Raw genomic sequence first — 25321 nt, forward strand, 5'->3', positions numbered from 1 at the left:
GACAGCGAGTCGGTGGTTGTGGTCGCACAGAAACAGGGAGGGAGGCTGGTGCTGGCAGGCGCAGCAGTTTAAAACTCAAGAACGCAAATGTGGAGTCAGATCCCCATCCCCGACGTAGGATTGCAGCTTTGATTCGGTAGGCTGAGATCCCATCAACGGCTCCTTCCCCCTCCGCCCTGTTAGCCTCAGCTGGGATGCATCTCAGAGGTGGCCAGGCTGGTTCGGGGATGGAGCCCTCCATACTTCAAAGAGGTGAGGTGTGCAGCTGTGCCAGCGCAACCGCAGCACGTGCCAACAAGTGTATTCCTGGCAGTGGGCTGCGAGCTGGGGCGAGGAGCTGCTGCCCAGCTTTGGGAAAGTCATGTCTGGTCGGTGGTGAGGCTCAGGTATATATCCACTGGAATTAAATGAGTTACCTATACCAAGGTAAAATAAGGCAAAGTCAGTGGAGACTCGTGCTAGACAAGCCGGGCTGTGTATTCATAGCAAGGACTGAAGCATGGCATGGAGATGAGTGAGCTTGCTAGTTTGGTCTCAGCAGCAATACAGCTGTAAAAAACCCTGTAAAAGCCTAACATAAAAATCACAGCTGAGCTCCACACTGCCATTCCTTACCTGTTACAAATTCCAAACCCAATGGGTTTAGAGTTAGTTGTGACAATTTTCTAAACACTGTTGAAGCAATGGCATGGACATACATGTAGTCACACCATAAAGAATATAGGACACCAAGAAGAATTGTAAGAAACTCGATTGATAGCTGGCCTACTCAGATATAAATTAACTGGCATTTTCTTCGACATCTTATTAACCTCTGGGATAGAGAATCCAGCAAAGCTGTGATTTATTTATTTCATGTAGATGCACTCAAAGGATACTGCATAACTTAGTGTTCTGGCACCCTGAAAGTTATTTGCAATAATGATTTTTTTTACTTCTTTGGAGAAAAGTGGATGCATATTCCCTTCCCCCACCAAATAAAAAAAAAAAAAAAAAAGAAAAAAGAAATTGCAGAGTAACATTCAAAGGCTCATTAAAAACAGCCAGAGAAAATAGATTACGGAGACTTCAAAGACTCACGATACTGGTTAAGAATGAGCTCTCTTTTTCAAAGAAAATGTTATTAGCTAATCCTTGAAATTTGTTTTTTGGCAGATGACACAATATTTCCTGCAGGTGCAGAAACAAGAGGGTATTAAAAGAGTTTTGGGAATGCACAAAAAACTTCCCAACTAGACTTACAATTCCATCTGTTCAAGCCAGCCTGAGTGAACTCTCTGATCCTTCATACGTGTACTGAAATGTAGCAGCGTTTCAGGAGACTCTAACCTACATGAAGCTGTGTATCTCCTGTACTGAGAAAGCAAGCCTGTTAAGGTAATGTCTTTTTTTTTTTTTTTTAAGACGACAAATAATGGCTTTATTACTGCTATTATCAGTAATATCAAGGGAACTAACAGAAAAGCCAATGCAATACATAGCAGAAAGAGTGTCTACACATAGGTTAACAATTGCACTAATAAAACACAAGAAGCATGCAAACAAACCTCACTCCCCATCACATTCCTGCTTACATCAGTTTGGAGATGCTTTGACATATTCTGTCTTTTAAGGTCTTCTTTACAAGGTCCCTTGTGTGTGTTCTTGTCTGCTTTACCATGGCTAATCCCAACTCCTCTGCTGTTTACAGGTCCCTGGTTATCAAAAGAGACAAGGCCAGCCACATCTCTCTCAAGTCCTTTGTTAAGCTAAGATCCTTTGGCTTTGATTTAAAACCTGGCTGTCTCACAATGACAATTTTCCCACTGAGACTTTCACCTAAAATTTGGCCCAAAAGATGCCCAAAGCTATGTCTCCCTATTTCCATGGCAACTAATTGCTTGAAGTCAAATAACTGGACTTTAGATGCCCTTAGTAGTTAGCAACCTGAAAAGGAGCACCTGAATCAATAAAGGATGATGGAGTACCAGAAAAATGTGCAAGGAAACTTATCCTTATTTTCTGGCAATCCAAACAGCTGTTCTGTTGCTATTTGTTTTCAGATGTGCTCTGAACAACATTGCTTATAAATTCAATGCAGAGACATTCATGTGGATGAAATTCAAACCATGGCACAACTGAAGTTCACAACTTGTAGAAAAGAGACCATAGGAGCTCAGTTTGTTAGTTTATCATTAATGATAGAAACCCATGTCTGTACAAATGTCATAGGGATACAGTAAAGATTACCCCTTTACTGATTACTTTGCACTGAAGAAAGTGTTTTGGAGTGTTTTTCAGATCTCGAATGTGGTATACAGGCACTTGCATTTGCTTATAAGAGACAGCTTCTCTTATTACTTAAAAGTTCATTCTCTGAAGTGTATTTTGTCTCCATACCTGGCATCAGATATGCAGTGCTGAGGCCTAATATCAGAAAACCTGACACAGTTATAGTTGTTATTAGAGCCACATGCGTATCTACTGCAAAAGAGCCACAAGATATCACATCGAAAAGTTAAACTGCTTCAAAAACAAATACATGTTTGTCTCAGATCTCAAGTCGGTCTGCAATGAACAGAGAGGTGAAGAGACAAGATAAATATTTCAGCCAGGGTGGCTTGTCTGTTTTGATTCAGCACCTAGAATAACTAGGTATTTTTCAGTACATGTTTTTAATTAGATCTCTCTGAACTAGCTGGGAGAGCTGGGACAGGAGGTGGAGGGTGACTGATGACACCAAATGGGATTAATGCAGCATTATTAAAGAGAAATCACCAATGTTATGCAACTGTGTCAAAAAAAGACCCAAAACCAAACTAAGCACAAAAGCCACCTAGGTCCACATTTACACCATTACACAAGTGTCTTGATTTTCAGAAGTTTGTCTTATTGGCCCTTATTGCTCTAATTTATTGACATTTACACAGATGTGTCAAAATTCCTGCTGAAAAGTTTAATCCGATATAATACTGTTCAGAGAACAAAAGGGCTCAGGAGATTTTTTTGTTGTTGTTAGAAGAGAGGTTTAAAACAACTTGAATGTTACAGAATATTTAGTATTTCAAGAAAAATAACCCAGAAGTTAGTAAGTGAAATAAATGTTTCTGGAAATAAAAAGGCTACCTCTTGAGTGCAGGGCATCTGAGCAGAGCTGTATAACTTCTTATAGTTCTCATTTCCTTTGCATATATTTATTTCCCTGCGGGTGACAATAAAATGATGTTGGGTGTTCAGCAGGATCACCCCCTGACAGACTCTTCCCTGTGGGCAGAGGCCCTTGAGGGCAGGTGGGGTAAGGAGTGGAGAGAGATGTTGCAGGAAAAGCACAGGTTAGGGGGTACTCTGACCCTAACATCAGTCTCTTAACTATGATTATAAGCGTAAGAAAAGTATCTAGAACCCCTGTGCTCCCTCTTATGTTGTGTGTCAGTGAGTTGTTCATCTTGCTGCAACCAGAATTGTGCTCTAAAAATGCTTCTATCTGCCTCTGCTATATAGAGGCACTGTCTTCCTAGCTTGGACATCTCAGTTACAACCAGCATTAAGAGTTGGGTGGAGCAAATCTGAGGCCCAATATCTCCCTTTTTGGAGCAGGATATGCTCATAATACATCTCAACACCTTCTGTATTAGATTAGTAATATCAGCGTTTCCAGTGAACTCCCTGGATTCTCTTGCTCTTCTCACCTGGAAGGCAGAGAAACAATGACCCCTGGAAGATTTTGAGGGAGCATGAGATATATGGAGGAAAACATGGGAAAAGGAGAGTGGCCACAGTGACTTATAAAAGCAACAGTGGTTGTAAAGTACCTTGCTGACTTTACCAAATCTAAGTAGGTAGGAACAGTGAGTAGGATAACCAGTTTACAGGAGGTGGTACTGAATCATCATGTGTGATTTTTGCTGCATGGAAACTTGTTTTGAAGGCACTACAGCATCTATTCATCACTCCTTATGTTCAACAAGAAAACACCTCCCTATTCATCAACTGGAATGGCAGTCCAATTGGATACTCTACCCGTAAGAACGATGTTCTTAGGAACATCCTTATCTGAGATTATTGTACTTGGATTATTGGCTAAGAGATTTATGTAGCTTTCTCCATGGCTGCTGTAGTATCTGTTATCAATTTTAGCTTACAAATTACGTGTACTTATCACTACTTTAGTAAAAACTTGTTACTTATTTAGGCATATTTACTCTTCTGAACCTATCTTCACAGCAGCCAAGGCTGAACAGGCAAATAAAAACGTTCTGAGCACCTGCATAAGAACCAAGAGCACTCCCTCTGGTCCTTGTGCAGGGGCAATGATATTGCAGTGAGGCGGTTGACTGGAGGATGCGTCAGGACAACTGTTCAAGTAAGCGATGCAGAACCCAGAATATTCAGGTCTTTCAGAAGACCTAAAAAAGAACACTACTTTCGGAATTGTATCTAATTTCTTATTCTGAAAAAGCTTTGATAATCAATCCAGAGGAAGGAGAAGCATAAGGAAAGAAGTACATTTTTCAACCTTGTTCCTACAACTTTACCTACATTTGTTACTATTTTAACATTTGTCGCAATACTTAAAATCTTACCACAGGCAAAATGTCTCAACAATATTGTTTCTGCTTCAGAACTAGACACAGAATTCCAGTCCTGTGAGTCTGCCTTGACAAGCATACAACACTGAGAATTGTAAAGTAAAATCAAACTGAAGTGGCAATTCAGAAAAATCCATGTGCAGAATACATTAAAAATTCACTGCAACATCACTGATCAAGTGTAAGGTCTTAGGTTACATGAGATGAGTTACTAAAGCACAAATTGTTCTTGAGAGCTACTTATCTTACTCTCCATAATTAATTTAATACTTTAGATGAGGAGAACAAAGGTTAAGGCTTGCTCTCCAGTGGGGGTCACTCTTGAAGAATAGCCTCTAATTTTTCTTCTACGGAAGTTCGAACACATCCTGAAAACGCTGGGAATAATCCATATAGCTTGCAGATGCATTGGAATTTGATTGGAGCAGTTCACATCAGCTGTCAAAGTAAAGGCAAAGCTATGGACTATAGGAAGTAAATTATCAGGTAATTAACACTCTATATGCATAACAAAGAGGTGAAGTAAAAGGATGGGAGGGTGAGAAGTGTTTCACCTCAGATGAGGCTTGGCGGGAATGCTGTTGTCACAGAATAAGGAGTCTCCAAGAAGAGCTAGCAGCCTTCCTTCCTGCCAGAACCGCATTTAGAAACCTTCAGGTCCTGGTTATCACATTTCATGGTTGCAAAGCCTTTTCACCAAAACTTACCTTCACTTTTAGTAGAAATGGAAAAGCAGAGGACCTCTAGGGTGCTGTTTGGAGAGGTCTCCACACACCCCAGAGCCTCTGGCAGTGAGGTCCACCAAAGGAATAGTGTCCCAGGGGAAGAAGGCAAGGGTTTAGGAAGTAGGCTGTTCATTTCAACACACACCTGCCCCCGTTGTTCTCCAGCCTTCCAGGGGTTAAGGTTTTCCTAGCAAGAGCCTAATGCAGCTGTGAAGCGAGAAACAAGCGCCCATGTTTGGGCTATGTGAACTGAAGGGTGCATGGTGCTACATCCCTGCGTCTGTGCCACGTGGCACAACTCCGATGACTTCAGTGGCACCAGGCCCTTCATCCCGGATGATTGTCCCAGGTCCTCTTATTAAACCCTTGATATTAGGAGCTGGTAGCCAGCCACAAGCACTAAAGGGAAAGTGCTATGTTCCTGGTGGCTTAATGGATGAGTTGTTTAATAATGATGAGAAATAAATGAAATCGCTACTCTTGCCTTTCTATATAGCTAGGCTGCTTTTCTACCAGCTGACTGACTGGCCCATTGACTCTGCTTTGGTAACATTAATGTTGGCCTGTATCTTCACAAGTGTCACTTAAGCCCTGAATCTCACCTCTTAAAAGATATTTACTACTATTCACTGTTGGTATTAGATTTCTTACCGGACCTGCTCTAATGCTTCCATTTTGGACTGAAAACTCCCATAAAACTGAAAATACCCCTTTAGAGCAGCACCACTGTTACGTGATATGTTGTTTCTGGACAGCATGACCTTTATACCTGGTTGTATTCAGATTAAAAAGCTGTTATTACTCTTTGCTTCCAGAGGACAGCAGCAGCAGGCCTTGGACTGTGGGGGACAGGTAGAGTTGCAGGCAGCCCTTATGTGCAGACACCTGCTCTTAAAGGCATGGTTTTAATTGCATAAAATAACCATACGTGCTGGGTCAGATCTTTTGCTCCCATAAATAGGAGTGACGCCATCGAAGCTCTGCCATTTTTAATGGCTCACATTCAGCTCAGAAACTTTCAAGCTGCAAAATGTGGAGCGTGCAGCTCTCCCCTTCACCTGGCACCGGAAGGGAAGAAGGGAGGAGGTATTTGAGTAGTGGTTCCAAACATGAAGATGTTAATCCCTGCCTGAAGAGATTATAAACTTCAGCTTTTTACAGTTCAAAGAACAGCCTCTACCACTGTTAATCGTCCCAAGTAACACTTCACTGAGAATAGGTTAAAAGATCTGTTGGCTTCAGGGAGTGTGTACTCAGTGCTTCAAATAGTCCTACCGAAGTTGGATGCAGTCAGAGACATCTGAAATGCAGACATGGCATTTACTACCTACTACAAACAATTTGTGTATCTTTTAGCCATTAGTATTCATCAAAGTCAGCAACTTCACGGTACAGAGGAGAAACATGGAGAGCAGGAGAAATGCAGTTCATTTGTTCTTGAGCCAGGACTGAGCTCTGCCTTCGCACATGTCTGCACACAGGGCATGCCTCCATTTAGTACCTGAAGAGGAGAGTCTTTCTTAGCCACAAGCACCAGAGAGATCAGAATTTCAGGAAAACATTGAGAGATCTTTAAAAATGTCATCATCCTGAGAAATTAACACTATGAAGATGCAGACTTAAAACTGTTATTTTTAGGAATAGAATCTCTGTTTAAGAGGAAAACTACGGGCAAAGATAATTCAAAACCTATGTTCATGTAGCTGTAAGCCTCATGGTTTATTTAATGCTTGCAATCTCAGCATCTTTGCAACTTCAAAATACCAATTCTTTCACTTCTGTGCATACCTGTGTCCTTTTGTGTCCTTGAACCTCCTTCCTCCATTGCATCTGACTAAGAATCAAAGTGTACCAGCCAGTGTTCATCTGTGGTTAAATACTCTTGTCACAAAAGAAAACATTATTCGTAATACAAAGTGTCTCATCTGGAGGACAACTTGGGTATGGTGGAAGGAGAAAATGTGAAGAACACAAAAAAAAACGCTCCTTCTACCTTACCTGAACAGATGTAAAGGTGTGACTTCATGATGTGCTTCTGTTGCACTCTGTTATAAAATGAAAGTTGAACATTTCGTTCTGCTCCAATTTTAGCATCATCTCCACTGATAATACAGAGCACTTCACAGACTTTTCAAGAATATCTCTTTTTTTTTTTTCCCATAATGTTTATGGAGAAAGAAATTTGTCACACTACCTTGCAAAAGAGAGTTACTTTATTGACCAGATGCCAAACTGAAATTTAGACATGGATGGCCAGAAATAAGATTTACTTTAATCCTACTAATCCTGAGCTGTTGATTGGTACAAGGCACCATTACAGCTGGGTAAGCTTCCCAGGCTTATCGTCTGATTCTCTTTGGAGTCATGAGATCACTTTGGATTCTCCGTTTTTCCCTTGTAAAGGGCAACGTTGCTGCCTCATGTTCCATTTTCTGCTATAAACAATAATGAGCAAAAGAAATCATGGATCTTTGCCAGCAAATGCAGAACACTCAAGGCAGGTGGTTTGCTGAGTCTGGTGATGTGGTCTGCCAGGGAAAGTGGAATGAAAAGACATGGAAGGAGCTGAGCAGTCTACCAGGTTAATTAAAGGGTCTTCTTGTACTAGCTTCAGTGAAGCCTCAAGCTATCTTCAGAAGCTGAAATCATACTTATAGAATCATAAACGTCTTTTCCAACCTAAATTATTCTAAGATCATCAAGTCCAACCATAAACCTAACACTGCCAAGTCCACCACTAAACCATGTCCCTAAGTACCACATCTACACGTCTTTTAAATGCCTTCAGGGATGGCGACTCAAACACTTCCCTGGGCAGCCTGTTCCAGTGCTTTACAACCAACCCTTTCAATGAAGAAATTTTTCCTAATATCAAATCTAAACCTCCCCAGCACAACTTGAGGCCATTTCGTCTCGTCCTATTGCTTGTTACTTGGAAGAAACCACCAACACTCACCTTGCTACAACCTCCTTTCAGGTACTTGTAGAGAGCAATAAGGTCTCCCCTCAGTCTTCTTTTCTCCAGGCTAAACAACCCCAGTTCACTCAGCCACTTGTCACGGGACTTGTGTGCCAGACCGTTCACCAGCTTCATTGCCCTTCTTTGGACACACTCCAGCACCTCAATGTCTTTCTTGTAGTGAGGGGCCCAAAACTGAACATGGTATTCGAGGTGCAGCCTCACCAGTGCCGAGTACAGGGGCACGATCACTTTCTTAATCCTGCTGGCCACACTGTTTCTGATACAAGCCGGGATGCTGTTGGCCTTCTTGGCCACCTGGGCACTCTGCTGGCTCATGTTCAGCTGGCTGTTGACCAACACCCCCAGGTCCTTTTCCACCAGGCAGCCTTCCAGCCACTCTTCCTCAACCTTGTAGTGTTGCATGGGGCTGTTCTGACCAAAGTGGAGAACTCCGCACTTGGCCTTGTTGAACCTCATACAGTTGGCCTCAGCCCATCAATCCAGCCTGTTCAGGTCCCTCTGTAGAGCCTTCTTTTCCTCAAGCAGATCAACACTCCTGCCGAACTTGGTATCATCTGCAAGCTTACTGAGGGTGCACTTGATCTCCTTGTCCAGATCATTGATAAGGATGTTAAAAAGAACTGACCCCAATACTGAGCCCTGGGGAACTCCACTTGTGACCATCTGCCAACTGGATTTAACTCCATTCACCACAACCCTTTGGACCTGGCCATCCAGCCAGTTTTTTACCCAGCAAAGAGTACACCTGTCTAGGCCCTAGGCAGCCACTTTCTCCAGGAGAATGCTGTGGGAAATGGTGTCAAAGGCTTTACTAAAGTCCATGTAGACATCCACAGCCTTTCCCTCATCCAATAAGCGGGTCACCTTGTCATAGAAGGACACTAGGTTAGTCAAGCAGAACCTGCCTTTCATAAACCCATGCTGACTGGGCTTGATCACCTGGTTGTCCTGGATGTGCTATGTGATGGCACTCAAGATGATCTGCTCCATAACCTTCTCTGGCACCGAGGTCAGACTGACAGGCCTGTAGTTTCTTGGATCCTCCTTCCAGCCCTTCCTCTAGATGGGCATACTTCTGGCAGGAAGGCTTAGTTTTGTTTTACCCAGTGAAAGAAGGGGAGAAACAGGACTCCTGAAATATTTTCCAATGGATCTGTGGGCCACCGGAGAGCTGGTGGGAGCCTGTTGATATTTCTCGCCCATCTAGAAAGAGCCAACAGGCTTTCATGGGTCTGTGGATTACCAGGTTGAAAACTACTCTAGACATGCAGCACTGACCCAGTCCCATTAGCAGCATTGGCCTGTGCACCCACAGAGGTGTACTGTACACAAAGCCTGAATGCTCACACTATGTAGCTGAACAGCAAGTAGGGTCTTTACAGTAAGGTTGTCTCTTGACTAAATAATCTACTTCATTTACTTTTTTTTAATATACTGATTACATGGTGTGTTCCAACCTGACAGAGCTGCCTCATGATCTGGAACACCACATTTGGTTTGCTTTATACCTCTGGGATATTATCTGTATATCTGCTGTCTGCATTCAAGAGTTTCCTATAAAATTCCTGCCCTTGAAGCTTATCTAGTTGTAGGATAGTTAGAAGGATGCAAATTTCAATATATCCAATGTACTGCATGTTGCAATGTTATAAAGGTACACCATCATGCCAACAATGCAATTTGAGTTGAAATAAAAAGATACATGTTCAGTTTTAGGCTTAACTCTATCTAGGGACTTGTAGATAAAACTTGAAAGGATAGCAGATGAGTAACAAAAAACTTCTGAGTTGTAGTTTCACCTAGAAAGAAGAGATGAAAGTTTTAAAGAGGTGAGAACAGTTGAGTTGTGTTGATTTGTACTTTAAGATGTCTTCAAGTATTTGCACCTTGGAGGGGTTTTTGAGACCGTGACTGTCTTTTTTGCTGTGTTCATGGCATCCCTACTATGGAGCCTGCTCTATTTCTGAGGCTTATAGGCGCTATGGTAATGCAGACAATAACTGGTAGTAAACAACACAACCTCCTACTCACAATATCTGTATAAAGCAGATGATTGAGAACAGTTCTTACGATCCCTTTTAGCAGTGGATGCAATTAATTTGTTAACGTTTCCCTGTAGTCTCACAAAGAAGCTGAACAACATGGAAATATAAACCGAATAATAAACGTACACTGTTGATTCATCTCAGCCCTAAGATGTTATCCATCATTTATACTGAACATCTTCATACATCTTAAAGGGGAGTCTCTTCTTCTGTGAGTGCACAATGTGTTCTTGAGACCCTAAAGTCCTTCCAAACATAATAAAACATGCCACACCACTGTCCCCAAGGCAGAAGTTAAGAACTGCATAACTGAGGTTAATTGCTGTAGTGGTGGGATGCGTAACATTGATCAACATCTCTATTTACTAGTCTCCAGCCTACCCAGCTCTTGTCACTCTCCAGAGGAATTTTTAAGGGTATTGATTTACAGAAGTATTATTTGCAAATAATACTATGAAAGTATTATTTGCAAAACTGTTAGCTCGGAGATTGAAAAACGGCTGGCTGTCCTCTCCAGAGTCCTGTCTCCCAGAGGCAGGATGTGGTAAAACCCACCTTTGGAAAGTGCAACCTGGCAGAAATGTCAAATGGAAGCAAATAGGTGAGAAGTAGCAACTCCCAGGTACCCCAGGGTTTGGAATGCAGCAGGAGGTAGAAATGCCTGTATCTGTGAGAAGCTGTTTGAGGAGAGCAAAAGAAAGCAGCATCCTGGCCCGTATATCTTAGCTCCCCAAATGTGATGCATATCTCCACTGCAGGGAGTAGGGTCCTCAGAGACAGGCAGCCTAAACTTACTTGTAAGCCTGACTGTGCTGCTGCAATCAGTGGAAATCTTTGCATTGGTAAGTGAAAGGTTGATTCCAATGGTGGGAACTGAATGGTGCTGGAAAGACAAAGAGCCTTTTAGCTGCTGTGGTTTATAGAGCAACAACAATTTTCAGTATTAAGAGACTGCCCTATTATACTGGAAAAGACATCTCTGAACACCCTTTGTTGCAAGAGTATTGTGCTTGCAAGGAATTATTACAGCAGGATCAGGGCATTGGTCCAGCAAGTTGACTGACTTCTTTTAAAATTGCTCCCCTAACAACTTTACCGATGAGCTCCTTATTCAGTTGAACAGTGGGCATCTCTGCATCTGTTCCTATCAAGACATGGGCAGCTCAAAGATCCCTCTGATTTTCCTGTCTTGATTTCTGGTTATATACAGCTTATGCTTCTGACGGTTCACAAAGTATTATTTAAAGCAGACCTGATGATCTCTTAATGCTTTTCTAGGCTAAGGTTTCAAAAGAGTTTTCTCTTTAATTTAGTTTATGGCAGCACTGTATTTCACAGCTGGTTTTAATGTATTTTTGGAGACTGTATGGAATGAGTACTTGAGTTATAAGGTATGTATATCAGATGGAGCCATAGCCACGATTCCCCGGCAAACTGTTAGATCAAATGAGCTGAATCTCCTCTACTTTATTGCCTAATTAATTCTTGAATGATCACTGAATTGTAGGAGTGGGAAACTGGCCAACTTTGGTCACACTCTGTATTGGGTTATGTCAGAAAGGATTGGAAAGTGAGGGTTTTCTTTAATCTGGGTTCACAGAGGGAAACTTCTAGGTAGGTGGGCAGGGGCTTCTTTTGCCTACTTGCACAATTTAATAGCAAGAGGAAGCAGTTCTTCAGCTAAGGGTCAAAGTCTCCAGGGAGGAGCAGATCCCACAAGGGAGCATGACCCTGAAAGCACTCATGTTTCTCAGTGCCAGCTTGCTGCTAAATAGGATGGGCTTGATTATCTGCAGCCGAGACTTCCTTGGATGACTAGATCTTTTGTGGTTTTTGCAAGCACCACCAGAAGCGGGACAGCAGATTAGTTAGTGAGGTAAGTCATGAGCTGCTGAAGATGGAGTCACGGCACACAACAATTTGTCTGAGAACTGACTCCGAGGAATTCAAGAAACAATGTCTTAGGAGGAACGCTGTTGCTGGCAGGGCGATGTTAGACACAGGACCATCAGTGGAAAACTTCTTGTATTTTCCTGGGGCAGCAATTTCCCATTTCTCAGGCTTTATCCTGGTTTTGAGCATAGGAAGACTCTTCCAGGCATCTGGCCACATGACAGGTTTATTACTTACACATTCCCTCCAGAAAAATAAATTTATTTATTCTACAGCCAGGGCCTTCAGAAGCACCTGGCACATGACCTGGCATGCACTGCTGGAGGCCTCACTTCTGCACTGCTTTTCTGGGCCATGTTGATCCACAGGTGGTAGCCCAGAGGTCTGAGCAGCCTCAGCAGTGGGTGCTCTGTCTGGACGGAGCTGCAGCTTGGCCACTGAAATGCTGTGCAGGGCTGTGTAGAAAGGCTGCTTTCATCTTTGTTTTCCATGCAAGCCAGCCTGAGTACCAGAAGTTGTATGATGGCGTGATATTCCACCTGTGCCAATAATGCAAGTAGCAGAGCACGTATTGCCTCGGGTACAGGAGTGGCAAGTCCGTAGCTATCTCTGCTATCTCTGCACATGGCTGCATCACGTCTGTTAGCCACACCTCGAACATCCCAGCAGGAAAGAAATAAGAGCATATGCAAAACCCAATGGGGTCAGACCAGCCGTTCGCCTATCCCAGTGTTGTCTCCAGCAATGAGAACTGTTGGAAGCACCAGTCAGGGAAAGCATACAAGCCTGCCTGCTTTCCCTTCACACTTCCAGCATCCACAGCTCATGTATTTAGGATGCCAAAGGGTACATTCCAGCCTCTTGCCTTCAGCATTTGGATACATAATTGCTGTCCATGAATTTACCCAATTCGTCTAAGACAAAAGGGTGGAAACATTATGGGCAAGGAGACCAGTTTATAAGATGATATGGATGTTGCAGCTGTGCTTATTCCTGGAATGAAAGACGCAGTTGAAACCTTGTGAATGAATGCCACCACTTCCACTTAATGTGTAAATAAACTCAGGTCAGATCTCACTGTGGGTTTAACTGAGGTCAGTGACACAAGCCATTTGTTTTAATGAGTGGAATAAACCATCCAGAGGCTAATAGAAAACCTTAGTGGCTGTTTTTACATTTGGATGGCAGGCAATCAGCTTTGAACTGCTATCTTGGGCATTAGAGAGCTCTTCTTTTCCAGTAGACTGAAGCTCCTGGACAGGAGTCAGTTGGAGTGTGGGAGCTCAGCACTGTGGCAAAGACCAGCAGCAGACCCAAGGCAAAGGCCCTGTAACAGTACTCAGGCAGACTTTGGTTCTTGACTGTTTGTTGAGACGCTCATCGGTTCCCAAATGATCTCCCTCCAAGTATCGCCATCCTTTTCCCTGGCACTTGGCTTCAGTTCTCATGCCAGCATCAGTCCTATATGTTATGCAACCCTCTGAGGATTTTAAGGATCTCCTCAGAGATAACATGGAGTTTCTCTGTGTGCACAGAAACATCCCACCTGGAAGAGTGGTGCTCAGAGGGTGTGCAAGCAATGCTTTCCTTCCAGTACCTTGGCTCACATTTGCAGTGGTTCCCTGGAAGCCACTTTCCCTCAAAAGCTCTCTCTGATGGGCTACCAAAACATGCAAACTTCTGCAACTAGCAAATCTTCTGCAACAAGCCCCGCTGTCTTTTCTGGAACAAAAGCCTTCATTAAAAAAAAAAAACCCGGAATGTAACAGCACAGCATGTCTGAACACATGCTAGCAGAGTTAGACCCCAAACAAATAAATGGGAAAAATAGTGTGGAAGAGCACCGCCTCATGCTGTTTACCATTACTGCAACAACAAACATCTCCAGTAGCTTTTCACTGCTTTAATCCCTACGTGACTTCTACAATTCAGGGAAAGCCATTGAGAAAAACAAGCCTGTTTCCACGTAAATGTCTGTTGGCCACATAGTCACATTACCCAGGGATCACAAATGAAAAAAAATGTTGAAAACTATGGTCCTATTTAAACCATGTTAAGCATGTGCAAAACCAGAGCTGTTTGAAAAGCCCCTCTGGTATCCAGGGGACGGGTGGTTATGGAGGGGGAAGAGTATCTCAGTGATTCTTTTCTGTCTTGGTCTCTCCAAAGGCCAGAGGGAGGAGAAGGCTGAGCTCCCCATGCGAGATGGAGCCCACGGGAAGGTGGATGCTCTCCAAAGTATTTTTGCCTGCAATTGCTACCCATGGGAGCTCATGGTGAAAGCATGAGCAGAAATGTGCTTGTTCTTTCACTGTCATCATAGGAGAAGCTCTTTGTACACAGTGGATCTAGGGAATGCTGGAGACACCTATTTCCTTTGAGTATTTAATGCACAAAATGAAGAGAATTGGCTCGTTCTTGTTGAAATATTGATTCATCAAAAATTGCCAGAAGAGCAAAACACTAACTCTTCTGGTATTTCTGAACATAATTGTGAAGTCTTTGTGCAGAACTAATCCAGACAAGGACAACATTAAATTAACTCTACAAAATCACCTGTTTCTTTTCTTACCACATATATAAGAAAGTCCTAGGGGAATAACCATGCTCCTTTAAAGAGAAATTAAATGAACATAAGACTATTCGTATGAATAATGTGAATCATATTAATTTCAAGAGCTGCTTTTCATACTGAATTCATTTGTTCATATTTCCAGAGCACTCGATAGCTTTTCAGTTCTTTTAACACTGCATGTGCTTAGCTGTGGATAATTTATCCTTGAAGCAAGGGTTAAGGAGCTCCATTCAGAACCAGTGTCCAGAAGGCGAGGGAGAAACAGCCAAGGACGGTGGTCAAGAGCTGCGAAGTGAGGTAATGCTGAAGCCCTCACTCCAGGTGCCAAGAGAACCTGCCCTGTCGTGATCCCCCCAAGCTATCTGCAGAAAAGGAGGGTGGAGGGAGGTGGGCCTGTCATGCCATGGCAGAGTAAGGAGATAACACTGCAGCAGGCAGAGCTGCTGGCCATGCAGGAGAGCCCTGCCTGTGGCTCCCACCAGCAACTCAAGACACGTCTTGTCCTGCACAACTGCGGGCACCAGTGCATCTGGTCTCATGCCAGCATCACTGACGGAGGTGCCCAGGACTTCTTGCCTCCTCAGTAAGCCCAGTTCTCTGTGGTTTGTGTTGCGATAAGCCTCCTCGGACAGAACCGCACGAGTGTGCCATAAACGAGCTGGCGCACAAGGAAAGCTTTCATTCGAGGACCGTTTGTTTGCTTTGGCTGCAAAGCTCTCTCGTGTGCCTACAACGCTGTAGCCTGCATCAATAGATACAGATCAGTGTTTGTATGCTCAGCACCTTTGCTTGCATCTGAATTCTTTCCAAACCAACAAAGTTACACAGATCTCGCTGATATCTCTGAAGCTTATAAACATCCTCTTTTCTACTCCTGCCTGTAATAGCTGGCTGCTGGTGATTAGTCTGCTAATTAGCAAGGGTGGACCAAAAAGAAAAAAAAAAAGTGCTTTCAAGTCAAAGACATAACCCCCAGGTACATAATTCAGGAATCACCATCTCCTAAAAGAAGCTGCTTGCCCTGTAATACATGTATTTACATTTCCCATGGCGTGCCATGTCCTGCACATTCTTTCCAAAGAGTTGAATACAACAGAAAATTATACTTAATATTTTAATAACCTTTAACTGTGAACCCCTAGCCTCACTACCGTGTAAAGGAAGACACCCAGGAAAAAAACACTTATGAGGGAAATTTAAACTAGCCATGCAACTTGCTTGAAATTATTGCAGGCTTTCAGGACTTTAATGAAGACAGGCTTGGTTCCTTAGGCTTGTTTGTACAGAGCCACCTGAAGTTCTAAAGCTCTGGCAGATCAAACGCCAGTAGTATCTTTTCTGCTGTACACAACCCTGCAGTGCCACTACAGCTTTCCACATTCATGGTGGCACTGAGCTGTGTGAACTTCATTTAGTTTGCAACTACTTTTCCTCTGCTAATGACCAGCATCAAGATTTAAAATTCAAGTGAGAGGACCATCGTACCCTGAGAAAGCTACATGTCCCTTAATTCCCTGTGAGAAGGACCCCACATCAGACCTGTAAGGCTCTCCTCCCCTTCCTTGCATGTCCTAGCTAGCAGGAAATCCAGCCAGAGCTTCATGGCCCAGTGGAGACTATGCTAACAAGGGGGCAGAAGTCACACAAGCAAATGCCACCAGCCCTGGGGGATGGCTTTGCACCCTTGGTAGAATGGAGTTTCTTTTTTCATGGTCCTGTGGACTCTCAGAAGGACCACCATGTGTCAAGTCCCGGGCAAGGAAGCGCAGCAACTCTCCATGCCACCCTCTCCTTAGGAGCTGTGTAGCAGGAAAAGGATAAATTTGCTTTCCAAAAAAGTCTCTTCCTCCTCATCTTGGATAAGTGGTAGAAGATGCTGTGAGAGGAGCAGGAAGCAGAAGGTGTGTGGAGCAGAGGAGGTGAGCCCTTCCCCAGTGTCAAGAGCAGAGCCTCGCAGGTCTGCCAGGTGAGTTTTGGGACTTTACACATTTGTGTTTCTCTCTTCAGGCTCTGTAGACCATCGTGCTGAGATCGCTGAGACCAGGGCACCGCATCCACAGAGCTTCAGCTAATGGGCCACCCACTGAGCCCAATTTGTTGTTGGCACAGTCCCTTTCACTAGCATTTATGTTTTGTGCCATTACCAGGCCTGAGGACCCTCACAAGGAAATTGCTGGGCATAAGAAGAATCAAAAAAAAAATTCAAAAAACCACAATCATCATTCAGCCTCTACAGCTCTGAGCATCTGCGAGCTGATGGTGCTCAGAGCGCCCATACCCAGCGCACACCTCTAGCTCCAGCTACTCTCCCTGCTTCAGGCAGAAAAGATGCAAGAAGTACGGATCCCTTTAGTGGGGTACCCCTTGGAGGACCACACAGGCACATTCCTCTGCATCCCCTCGAGTGAAAAACAGCCTCCAGCCTTTCACTGTGTCAGCACAAAGAGTAATTCACATGCATATGAATGCATTTGGCTAATCACAGTGTAGGGATAATTCTCTGTATATAATTACATGCTGCACTAGGCAGTTAACACTGCAGGGATGTTAAGGTCTGCTTATATGTAGGAAGGGGGATGGAAGGTTATTATACAATGTTCACAGGGCACACGGGCAGTTTCAGGCCTGCTGGTATATTTTGCATAGGCATTGAGCCAAAATCTATATCTAACACAGTGCAGTCCCGATTAAAACCAGAAATAGCCGATGCTGGTAACAGTCAATTTAAACTCTGTCCCCTTATCTTTGTCAAAAACTTATGCTTTTGCATGAGGATCTCCATCATACTGATAGCCGAAGCTGCCTGGCTTGCTGGATTATTAAAAAGTCTGGTCCTACGCACTATGTTCACTGCCTCACTTTCGAAAGTTCTGAGCAGCTGTGTATCTCCTAGATGGCAAGGGATTAGCAAGCACCTTATATCCCTGAATATCATGACAGCCTTGTCTGGGGTTGAGGCTTTTCTGAAATCTGTGAGTGACAGAAAAATACAGAGCCCTTTGAGTAGAGATAAAATATAAACCTGAAAAAAGAACATTTTTAAAAAATATATCAAGAAAAATACAATCCAAAATTGAAGAACAGCTGGAAAAGAAAAGTAGAGCAACATCCTTGAATTAGATGTCAAGCAGAAGGTGGAGAAAGCAAATCGCAACACTGAGGATACAAGATACAGGAAAACTCAGAAGTATCAGCAACTCAACAGCAAGAGAGCTCCAACCAGTCACCAAATACAAGGCTGGTTTCCAAAGCTCAGGAGTCGGGCTAGAAAATTATGAGGTTTTAAAAGACTAGAAATTTCTATTCCAGTTTCTAAGCCTGGCGAAGATACACCAATCTTCTTTTGTTCTAAGCTATTTTTTGCTCTGCTGTCACCACAACTAGAAGTTTAATTCATACGACTCAAGTTTGAAATTCTTGAACAATGAGTTGGCTTTCTAAGAGACAGCAAATATTAATAGACTCATGAGAAAATCTTATGAACTGGCAAGGCTGAATCAGGAACGCCTAATGTCAGTGCAAACCCAAACAGAGACAACATGAATTGCTGACTGAAGCCAGGGCAAATCTCCCTATAAATCCTGCGTGAGCCAGTGATTCTCTGTGTGACCTTTGGCAAATCGTTTGGTCTTGGTTTGTTCGTCTGTCTACTCAGCTGGAAAACTGGGTTTAAAAAAGAAAAGAAGCAGGAACTGACAGAAAACCAGATGCCGAGCATGAGATAAGCCTTTCCAGGTAAATAAATTATTTTAAAATAATTACGATAATACAAAATGTTCAGCATACCTCATGTTTTACTGTATGTATTTACTGCTGGACCCAAGCCCATTCACCCCAAGAGCATGAATACAACAACAGTTGAGAGGAGGGATCTGGTGCCAAATCAATAGGGAGAGCCATCAGTCCTTGCAGGGAATATCAGATTGCCAAAGACAACACTGTGATAACAGCGGATCCCACCCAGATTTCCAATCCAGCTCATGGCTGAGGCCGAGGCTAAGGCCAAATGGTTTTTTCCTATGCAGAAAGGGACAAGGAAGCTACCGGGAGACCCAGGAAAGCCCCTGAGCTGATCTCTGTAGGGATGGGGAAGCCCCACAGGGACCTCAAGGCAAGATCTCCCATTGGGTTGGTTTGGATCCTGGGAACTGCTCCTGTGGTTTCTGCCAGACGACAAGCGACTTGCCCTAAATCCCTCCTCGCTCCAAAATAACTCAGACTCAATAACCTTCCAGAGACACACTACAGAAGCCATTTGTTAGAGCCAGTTTTGGGGAGAGCTGGGGACGTATTCCAGAAGCAAGGGGGAAAAGGGTTGTTGGTTTGGGGTTTTGAGTTGGTTGGGGTTTTTTTTGTAGCTTTGATTTACTGCCAAAATTCACTTACTAGCATTTATTTACTGCTGTTGGCAGGTTGAACGTGCACACTGCCTAATAGATTTATCTGTAATACTGCTGGGTGGTCACTATTCTTGTGTTGTAAGACTAATTGTAAAGACTCCTAGGGCATTTGGTACTGGGAAGTTTAAGCTATTTAAGTAAAATAAGAACGTATTTTTCTCCATGGCCCCATCCATCTACGCTAGGGAATTCGGCATTCCTAACAAACTAGTGGTGGAACTCCTGGAGCCATGGGGAGGAGCAGAGGCTATTACAGCACAGAGAAGGCTTATATACCCCACCAACTTGATCTCTAGGTTCAGCAAGGCAATGCAATGCTGAAGATAGTGAAAACTTGCCATACTGCTCCTTCTGTTCCTATGGGAACGCCACAGCTATGGGCTGTAAATATTTCACTCGCACGGATTTCCAGACCTGCTGGCTCTATTTAGCCACCAGTGAACTGGTGGCTGGCTTAGAAATTCATATCTAAGTCCTCAAAGGGATCTAATTCTTCTTTTGACACCTAAACGCTATTGATTTCTCTTAGTTTGATTTAGAGGTCAGCACAAAAACCCTGCCTGGGATCTGTGCTTGAAAGCCAATGGTCAGTGAGAAGTATAGTTTACTCTTTAATTCCTCTGGTCTGAAACGAGCTTTTCTTCTTGCCGTGCCACTGTGGTGAGTGTGGGAAATGTTCACCGAAAGCGCTAATCCAGCACATGTTTGGGTATCAGAGGTCAGCGATTTGGGCTTGGGGGCAAATTGCTGGCTCCCAGCCCTTACAGCTGTCCAGCGATCACAAACAGCTACGAAGTGGAAACACAAGACTTTCAGTGCCTGCAGCTTCTCTTCTCTGAGCTACGAACAACACCTGCAAAGCCAGCAATGAGTATTTTTCATAGAGGGAGCTCCACTGGCTTCACAGCCTCATGGCGTGACCCTTACAGCCGTGGTTGTACCTGCCCAGCAGTGAAACGGGCTATTGGGGACGATGCGTGTGCTCATGCCTGTGCTACCAGAGGTGAATTTCGCCAGTGAGGAGGGATTAATGGGAGTCCTGTTCCCTGGCAAGGGTATGGTGGAACAAACTGAACAGATAAATACTGCAGAGTTAGAGTACCGGTAATTATTGTGTTTATTTTTTTAATAGTTCTTAGGGTGAGGAGACAACTCCATTATAGAGAATATTTTTAAACTGATACATTTTATTGCTTTGCACGGAGTGAGAGTGAACTGACTTGCCAAATCAAATATCAGTTTTAATGAAGCTTTTAGGACTTTGCCAGTTTAGGAACATAAGGTGCCGCTTTTCTGGGGTGTATAGATTGCCGACTGGGATTTTTTTTCTTCTAATACTTCAGTGACCCCTTTTTGGCATTAGCGTCAGCTTCTCATTTCTTTACAACTGAGTGGGCAATAACAAGAGCTTAGACACACAGGGATGGCTGCTAAACTCGCAGGCACACACAGCAAGGAGAAGCTTCACAGTAGAGCGGCCGGACTTCAGACAGCAAATAACCCCCTTCTGGGTTTCCAGCGCTCCAGCTACAGTACAAAAAGGTCAAGCACCAGCTAAAACCTGCACAAATGTCCCTTTTCACTGTTTCTTCCTAGTGCGGCCCTGTGTTACACAGTGCTTGCACAGCATCCTGTGGAAGAGTGGGGAGCGGCTGGTTTGCATCCGGTGGCTCCCCGCGTTGTCTGATGCCCGGGACAGCCCAGGCTCCTCCACAAGCTGCAAGCTCTGGCAGTGCGGCTCAGAGGGAAGAGTTTCCCATCCTTGACCAAGCTGACAGAGGGTCACTAGCAAGCACATTGGCCTGTTTGTTCCCATGCTGAGCAAGCATCCCAGCATTGCTCTTGCCTATTCTTTTTCCATAATTCCCATTTCCAGAGACTTCTCCATATTTCTCTGCTCCTGTTCCCCTGTGCTAGCAGCCCCTCTACAAATTGGATCCTTCTCTTTTGCCTCTCCTCTGCAGTGGTTTCCTCACTCAGACTGCAGCCCTTGCAGCCCTCTCAAAGGAGAAGAGATCTTGCTTGCTGTTCCTGACGGTTTCTTTCTCCATCAGCAAGGCACACTTGCTGACACTGAGCAGATTTGGTAGGCTAACCCTTCTCCTCCACAGTTGACAGACCAAGACCAGGGTGATAACATGAAGGTTATCACACATGCACACCTCTTTTTTTTTTTCCCAAATGCGTAAAACTTTTACCTGAGTTCAAACCTAGGAACCCATCCATCAAAGGCACATCATGGGCAGGAGGGTGGAGAGGCAGCAAAGCACTGAAACAAATGTCCTTTAAGCAGCCCTAGACATCTCTACTTTTTTCAGGCTGAAGCAGCTCTGGGTTACAAGAGTGTTTTGGTGATCACTGAGCAGGAAAGCCAGGTAAGATCTCCAGCAGAAAGTAAAAACCCCTCAGCAGATACGTGGACTCGATAGCTTCTGACTTGCTGGTCCATGGAAGGACCTTCCTGGTTCATTGCAGGGGCTGTGGAAGCATATCTTTCCTCTTCCCCTGACAAATCAACCATGCAGATTTTCTTCTATGGGATAAGATCACAAGCATTACCTCTTAGAGGTGAGCGAGACTTGCTGAGCCCTGAGAAAACTCTGAGAGTCCACTCAGGCTTAGGATGTCTTAATTAATGGTCACAGACTAGCTCTTCACAGACTGTCAGAGGAATATTCTCTGAGAGCATCCCAAGGGCAGCATCTTCTTTACTACACTACCATGATCAGCCCCTTCTCCTCTTCTTCCCCATAGGCAGCCCAGTCAAGAAAAACAGGGTGACAAGGGGCACATTGCTCTCTAAGTGATGTTCAACACTGTGCAAGCCAGACCTGCAAGTCGCTTCCTCCTTCCTTTGCACCTTTGGACATAAAGGTTGAGCTGACTGCACTGTATTTGGATCAGGCTGAGTAATCAACGGCTGAAATGCAAAAAAACAAGCTTAGAGAAAGCACTAGCCTCTTATTTTCTGTGGGGTTTTTTTAATTACAAAATTACATTATTTGATAAATTCTTTCATGGTTGTCTCTTGCATTAATTCTAGCAGAAGGTTTGAATGAATAAGGGTTGCAGTAGCTGGCTCATGATAGCCATTGCACATATCACGACAGTATTGTCAGCAAAGCTGACACTTTAAAAGCAAAGTTACCAGTTCTTACCCCAAAAATAAGTAATTTTTCTGAAGTGCATTTGTAAAGTTAATGCATGGTAAAGTTTCATCTGCCTTTGAGCACAACGGTTAGTGATAAAAGCAGATCAGAAAGTGAGGAATACCGAGTACAGCTCTGCAACAGCTCCACTCCATTTTCCTTTTCTTCTTCTTCTTATTTTTTTTCTTTTTTTTTGCAGTAAAAGGGATAGATGTTTTTCAGAAGCAGAAAGCTGCCATTGCCATTTTTTTTTTTCAGAAAGGCCTTTTTGCCACTCTCAGCAAAACTGCAGCATTCTTGTCTGTAAAAATGTCACATTTTCACCTAGGGCAAATTCATGGAAATTTACAAAGATTTACAACAAGAAGCAAAGTTTTAATTTTCATGAATATGCCCCAGGTGGAAATGTGACATTTTTACAGAGAGGTATGTACCATTCTCCTCAGCACATGAGTATTTTCCTAACAAAATAGCAGCTCAATTTTGAAAGCTACCTTCAATTACTTTTTTTACAGCTACAAAAGGAAAGTTTAATGCACCCGTAAACCCACTCCTTTCCCGTTTTGCCACGAACAGGAGCTTCTCAGTTATATAGATGGTATTATTTTCATTGTCGTTATATTTAGGATCCTTAATCACGGATCAAGACCCTGCCATGCTAGGCACTGTTTAGAGAGAGAACATAAGGCTGGTTCTTGCTTGAAAGAGCTGAGCCCCCATGGCAAAAGGCAACAGCGTGGGGGAGCGTATGGAAACAAGACAACGGATTATCGACAGAAGAGGTTTAGAAGTTGATGTACCGCAACCACTTTGTCTTGTGCTGAGAGAACAGGGTCACCACCGATCAAATTGCAAAACCTTTGAATTTGAGCTGAGGATTAGGGGCAGACTTGGAAGGATCTTGCTCAGCTGCGGCAGCCAGAAAAAGATGAGGTGCAATGCCATTAATGCGAAATTTTCCATTTGTCCTGCTGTCAGTCAGATAACGAGTTGCTTATGTATGAAGACGGGACTGATATAAAACACCAGGAGAGAGCACCACAAAGCAGAAAAGGATCCAGGAGTGACTTGCAAGAGAAGCCAACAATGTCCTGCTACTGCAGAAACTGCAAGCGTTGTGCTGGGGTACCACACCAGGACCACCATTTATAAGCCTTTTTGACATGCCTTTGGTCTATTTAGTGCTGCTAAGGCCTCAGCTGGAATATTTTATCCAGTTTCAAGCACATCTTAATTTTTTTTTAAGAGAACGAAAAAAACCTATGTCCCAAATCTAGTTCTTCAAAGTAACAAAACCAATTAGAGATCTAGAAAACACGATTTATGAAGTAAGACTGAAGGAAATGGTGTTGTTTAGTCTAGAAAGTACAAGACTGAAGGGAGACAATAACAGTCTTTAAATACAGTGAAGTTATCTGTAAATATGGGGAAATAATTCTATAATAGGATGGGAAACAACGGGCTTTGATAGTTGTAAAAGAGATTGAGGATAAACATGAAAAACATTTCCAATAGTAAGGAAGATTAAGCACTAGATAGATGCCTAAGGAAACTCTTCATGTCTGTCATTTTTTGTTTGTTTTTGAATAAGAGCTTAGGCAGACATTTGTTGAGAAAAGCTTAGGTAGAAGCTGATGCTTCTCTTCGGCAGAGCAGGGATCAGGTCTGTGACACACCATCGAGGTGCTCTGAACTGCATCAACCACCCGGCCGGAGCTGCGTTCGCCTGTGGGGCACAAAAATTCCCAGCGGGACTCAGTGAAGACACAGGTCAGAAACTTGAGATGTGCTGGGCAAGAGCATCTCTCACAAGTCTTGCAAATCTAGTTTGGAAGATTTATGGCACGTGGAGTGTAATATATCCTGTGGCATGTGTTATAGCTGACGAGCCTTTGGCATGTCCGTATACTGGAGTTTAAGGAAGTTGCTAGTGATTTTGAGTGCTTCAAAGTTTGGTGCAATCTAGCAGCTTTTTTGAGAACATGATGGGCACCCGCCCTCTGGAAGCCAAGGAAAAGGTTCTCAGATTTTTTAAAAGCTTGCTCCCCTTGGGCACCCAGAGTCACTCATCTCCTCTTCAAATTCAAAGGCACCTCTGCTCCTCAGACTTTTCCAGACCAGTTTGTGGCAAGACATAATCAGCATTCGTAAAAAGATGATTGCTCTAAGAGAGAGCAGAGAAATGAGAAGCAGGAAACGTGGTTACATGCATTGATGAGAAGTACAACCGTGAGGCTTGAGTACAACACTGAATGCAGAACAGCCAGGCCCTTGTGCTCTCCCAAAATTTGTTCTGTGGTTTGCAGTTTTGGGTCAGACCACACAGATCAGGGGGAGTTTGAAACGACAGGGGCGGGAAGCGGAGAGGCCGGCACCACGGCAAAGGAAACCCTAGAAGCAATTTGCAATAAGTGCCTCAGCCTTACCCTCTGAAAATCCCTTTCAAGTGGAGCAGGAGGGAGAGACTATGGCTGCCACAGCATCCTGCTGCTTCAGAGGTGGTAGGTGCTGCTGCACAGCTTTGGAATGAGCGTGTGAGGTACTGAAGGCACAAGCAAATGAAAAAGATGACCCAGGTACTCTGCAGCTTTCTCCTGTGATACATAGCTGATCCTGCAAATGAGGCAGAAGCTATTTCCCTGTCATTGGGGTAGGAGCACACACATAGGCAGGTACCAGGGTGAAAGACACACTGTAAGATGTAGTCATTAAATCTTCTGACAACTTGTCTGCTCCTTACAGTCCGGTGAAGTATTTAGCTCCTTGGTTTTTTCAGTCCTTGTATTTAGTCCTTGTTTTTTTCTCTTTGAGCATTATGACTTGACACATGAAGACTTTGCTTCTTGAAAAGACAAACGATAACCTTATGGTTCAGCAAAGAGAAGGGACTGTCAAGCGACAGGTAGTGACACAGAAACCATTTTGGTTCTTGCCCTGCCTTTCCAGCTGTCAGCTGCAGCTGCAGCTTGCTGTGGAGACAGTT

The sequence above is a fragment of the Tauraco erythrolophus genome, chromosome 1 (genome assembly GCF_009769465.1).
Source record: "Tauraco erythrolophus isolate bTauEry1 chromosome 1, bTauEry1.pri, whole genome shotgun sequence".
NCBI classification, from domain to species: domain Eukaryota; kingdom Metazoa; phylum Chordata; class Aves; order Musophagiformes; family Musophagidae; genus Tauraco; species Tauraco erythrolophus.